Source organism: Aplysia californica, unplaced genomic scaffold, assembly GCF_000002075.1.
Source record: "Aplysia californica isolate F4 #8 unplaced genomic scaffold, AplCal3.0 scaffold00134, whole genome shotgun sequence".
Classification (NCBI taxonomy): domain Eukaryota; kingdom Metazoa; phylum Mollusca; class Gastropoda; order Aplysiida; family Aplysiidae; genus Aplysia; species Aplysia californica.
Window position 1 is genome coordinate 1185622 of NW_004797404.1, and position 5635 is coordinate 1191256.

The 5635-nt window shown below is 39.7% G+C and overlaps 1 pseudogene; it reads right to left on the reverse strand.

Moving 5' to 3' along the window:
- Positions 1–5635, reverse strand: part of LOC106011515 — an 11285-nt pseudogene that overhangs the window by 2339 nt on the left and 3311 nt on the right.

Genomic DNA, 5635 nt, shown 5'->3' on the forward strand with positions numbered 1-5635 from the left:
ATATACACATATATAGATATATAGTTAGTTAGGTTATTAATTAGTTAATTAGTTAATACGTTAGTTAATTAATTAGTTAAATAATAAGTTAGTTAAATAGTTATTTAGCCGTCTCTCGTCTTTCCCAACATCTATCTGTCTAAAAAGTAACATTCGTGGTTCAAATGGTTACGAACCTGCATTGTAAAGCAAGTTGAACTAATACCTGAAATGCAGGCATCCACAGCTCAATGAAATTTCCTCGAAACTGATTCTATTGCACAATCAAGTATTTTTGTTTTGGATACGTGAGTCATTATCTGAACTATTGCATTGGTAGTTCCTTTGCATGGTCAGCCAATGTACACATCCTGTCAGTGTCAGTAAAATGCGTGTTACCTGAAGTATATGTAAATGGTGCTTTTGTTTGTGTTTTAAATGAAAATGTGTTGGTTACACCTTGTGCGTCTGCAGATATCGAAATGTTTGGATCGTTTGAATAATAACAGGCGACAAATAAAACTTGATGAACTTATAGTTCTCGGTGGATAAAGCTGTTGAAAATATGTTGAGTTTTTCAACCCCATTGGAATTTCATGTTCTGAACGTTTCATAAACAACAAACAGAACGGGAAAATAAACGAATCTAAACCCAAAATGTAAAGAAACTGACCTGTTCTTAACGATCCAGTAATCTTTCCCATCTTGAGTGCCGTACCCCACAGCCAAAACACCGTGGTCCAGTTGGGTAGAGCTGCATGCAGGCTCGTTATACACACCACCGCCGTATTGCCGAAGCTAGGGTGACTTGCATCAATGGCAACGCTGATGGGACCAACCTAAAAGAGAACAAAATTGTTTATCTAAGTACTTCTTTAATGGTGGCAATGTGTTAATTTGTTTCTGGCCGCGATACGGGATGGCTTGGTGATGCGAGGGATTAAAAATATGCCACTATAAAAGTACACATTTGATCGATAAATATCTAAAAAGTCTTTATATTTTTGACAAGATCATGAAACTGTAAAGGAAAACTAAAAGGCTATCCATACAAGCAACCAAGTAGAACAAAGAAATATTTGCATAAAGATATGCACTACACTAGCCATACTGTCAACTAAGCGCTTTCTAAGTAGGACACACAAAAACAGCTGAGCTAGGTAAGGTGACGGTTGACAACAGAGAACATGAGGAATACTACAAGAGAAAGAGAGAGAGAAAGAGAGAGAGAGAGAGAGAGAGAGAGAGAGAGAGAGAGAGAGAGAGAGTGAGAGCGAGAGAGCGAGAGAGAGCGAGAGAGCGAGAGAGAGAGAGAGAGAGAGAGAGTGAGAGCGAGAGAACGAGAGAGAGCGAGAGAGCGAGAAAGAGAGAGAGAGAGAGAGAGAGAGAGAGAGAGAGAGAGAGAGAGAGAGAGAGAGAGAGAGAGAGTATAGTAGTGCTATTTACGACGAAACAAACCATGGACAAACGTACCTCAGCAACCGCCTTTTGCAGGGCATCCTCACTACCGCTTGTCACGTCTTGGAAGGCTTTCTCGTTTGCGCCAACATCTGAGGGCTTGAAGTTGCAAGGACGGTCTTCTGGCTTGTATGGGTAGCTGTTCTCGGTATCAATACCTTTGTTGTCAATAACGTACTGGAACGCCTGGTCCATGAGACCACCATAACAGCCCAAATTGCCTTTAGAGAGCAGGAGCCAAACTTAATCAAATTGTAACTTTATTAAGTATTTTGGGTATTTCATGTAGTGATGCGGAACTTGATCCCTGGCTGACCACCCTTGAGAGAATATTTCTGAGAAGAGCAAAGAGCAAGACCATGCGAAATCCGAACAGGAATGATGTGGTGATGTGGTCAGAGGCATAGTAGGAGCTACAACATTCCTCCACCATATGATACAACACGGAAATACTCGTAAATAGTTCAGCCACACCACAAGACTGCTCGGAGACCAACCACCAATGCAAGCGTATAACACAAGACACTGTGGCTGGAGTAACAGACGGAGGCCCAGACGTCACTGGACTCATTCTATAAAAGACACCCTCTGAGCCCACGACCCTCCTCCAAGCTATAACACGTACCAGGAAACATACGCAAGGACTGATGGGATGACACAACAATTGATTTTGATCTTAATAATAATGATAATAATAATAATAATAATATTATAATAATGATAATAATGATGACATAGATAATAGTGATGATAATAATAATAATAATCATAATAATCATAATAATATAATAATAATAATAACAATAATAATGATAATGATAATAATAATAGCACAGCACCCAGATCCACTCACATTACCACATAACAAATTTATTGACGGAGGATATTGTTGAAGTAATATGTCTTTGGAGTCTTCCTGAACGCTTTCTCTCACGGTTCTAATGCACATTTCATTTGGGAAGGAATTCAAAATTTTAAGGGCATACGAAGAACCTCCCACCCCCACCCCCCTCCTGTACAACTTATTAAATTTTACAATTTTACAGTTTGCACTCTCATCATACGATTGTCATCCGAAGATCTCTTAAATGTTTTTGTGCTATGTCTGACCTATTAAGGTCTTTACTGTATTTTTGTGGTGCTTTTTTGTTCATGAACTTGTGACACAAAAAAGAGCAATTTTGCAGTCTAATCTAACTCAAACGAGTAGGCAGTTCAGGCTTAACATTAAGGTTTAATCATATTTTTGATTTTCTTTTTTTAAAAATCAGTTACTCAGCCCTATTTTGGGACTGTTGCTGCTTTTTAATTATTTGCAAACTTAACACTGGCAACATGGGAATTACAATAGCCACGACAGGCTAAAAGAAGCGTTGAGATGAGAATCTGGAGACAATCTTGACTCAACATGTTAGAAGTTTTACCTATTCTCCTTCATTTACGTACACTTCTTTGCATAAGTGACTGATTTAATGTTTCATTGACATGAGAATTAGGGATTCAAGTAAATCCCTCACATTTTCCATTTCACTTTAAATAACATTTTCAGAAATTATCCTTGTGTTATCAATGCTACACAGTTCAAAATTCTTATTGGTCTTAGGCTGAAATAATCCTGTCTTTTCATAGTCCATTTTTAGTTAGTTGTCAATTATTCACTTCTACACATCGCCAATAGAACAACTTGTGCTTGACAGACTTTGGACAGAACATAGGCAATGCAGCTATGCATATACTTGCCATAAGGTCTAAAAATATGTCGTACGTGTGTACGTGCTGGTTTTCAGGTAATGGACCCATGGCATACCCTTGAGGCACTCCACAAAACAACAGAAGTGAGGAGGCCTCTGTGCTACTGATACGAAATGATTGAATGCTATTAATCAGATATGACGTAAACCACTCAAAAACAGTCTCAGAAAAGGCAAGTTTTACATAAAAGTTCGAGAGGGTTTGATTGTTCAGTCGTGTCAACACATTATAGCGCCGAGGTTAATTGTCAGCTTTAGTTACAAGATCATTTTGTATGGTTTAAAGGCCAGTTTCCCTATTATGGAACTATTTGCAGACAATTAGAAAATTTCAGATGGGTTGCTGTGACTTGAATGAGCTTTAACTTGGGTCAAGGCAATATTCTTTAAGTCACCCGCTGATAGATTGTGCTTCATAAGAAGGGGAATGACAATTAGTGCATGATTGTAACATGAAGGGACTAACGACATAACCATCGGTGAGTACCTTGATTATTTTGATGAGATGATGATGATGATGATGATGATGATGATGATGATGATGATGATGATGATGAAGAAGAAGGAGAAGAAAATTTTATCAACACTGTAAGGGTGGGAGGAAAGCAAAATCAGAAACATACCCCAATTCCGTGAACAGTCGACCAGGTTAGACTCGGAAAGGCTGACCAGTTCTCCAGTGGACTTGAAATGTTGACCCTCAAGACTGCCAGTGGTGGAGAAAGCCCAGCAAGATCCACACTGTCCTTGGTCCTTGACCGCTGAACAAAACGATAATATTATGATTATGTGGTTGTTGTGAAATGAACAGGATTTTGTAATCGATGTAACCTATTCTAGAAAGGTATTGGGTGCGGGAAGTGCGGGTGAGTGGGCAGAGGACGTCTGAAGTGATGAGAATTAGATTTATTATCAGGTGTTTAATTTTATTTTTCTCTTTATTGTTTATGCTTTCAAATGTTGATATTAATATAATAATTAAGCCCGAAACATACAAAACATACACATACACATATACACACATGCGCACACACAAATACGCACACCTCTTTTAGACACACACACAGGCACACACACACACACAAACACCCACTCACATAATAATACATGCATACACACAATTAAAAATACACATGCTTGCACATACAAACGTACACATTGTGCACACACATGCACACACATGAATATACATACACACTCACAAGTACACCCATTCACACATATACACACACATGCTTACACACACTTGCACACATACACATGTACAGACACACATGAACACACACACAGACACCTACACACATGCACATATATACACACACTCACACCAATACACATTCATAGTTATTGTACTTCTTCTTACGTGTGACGTATCCTTTTTTCCTCCAGTCAACGGAGTCGGGCAGGTAAGCCTTGTACTGGCCACTCACGTATTTGCCTGGCTCCTTGTGTACGTTCATGCCGTTCATTATCCTGTTGAACTCATCATTGGTCTGGAATTGAAGACAGAAGAATCGTTAGAACCATTTTGTCCAGGTGAACGCTTTACTACTTGTAAGTATGACGATGTATATAGATCTACCCTTCGCTTGTTTTAAGCTAAGAGCGCAAGGGTGAGAGAATGTTCATAAATTTAAAAATCCAGGCGGGACGAGAGAAACCTGGGAACCATCTTGATTTTGAACTCCAACCATTCCTATGTTATTCATTGACTTGTTCCGATGAAGAGAAGACTGAAGATAAACTTATCCTTGACTGTTATCAAAGCAACGCCTATACGATCGCTCTTATGGATTTTCTGCCCTGACCATGCAGGTGTTAGGGGAAATTAAAAAGCCGACAGAGTGGCTGGTGAGGCCACCTCAGTTGACAGCACGGTTCAACCAGATAGGGTCGAGATCCTCAAATGTCTCTCGCCAGCTGATTGAAGAGGAAAATAGTGAGGCAGAGGCCAATTCTGCCATGGAGAGGAGGATGTTTTTGGGAATACAAAAAGGAAGCGGAAAATCTGGCATCCTTGCAGGAAAGAACAGAAAAACGTTCAACGCTCAATCAGTGGAAAGACCCTAGGGGACATTTTGGAGAGAGCAACGAAGTATCAATGGACACGTCCGGAGAGCAGGGATGTTGCTTCCTGAAACAATGGACAATGAACAATGGTTGTTTGAACTGACCATATCAGAGTATTTGTTCTCTGCCAGGTAGTAGCTCTTGATTCCTTGGGCATAAAGTTCATTGTGTTCCTCAATCTTTTTCAGGTTGGACTGCCACACGAAGCGACGGATGATGTCATCTTCTCCACTGTGGAGTGATTGAGAGACAAAATGAGCTTATAAGATAGTGGGTGGGTGGGCAAGTGAGTGGAAGCATGAGCAAGTGACGGCTAGTATTTATATATTATTAGTGCAACAACGTGATACAGAGAGGGACAGAGAAAGAGAGAGAGA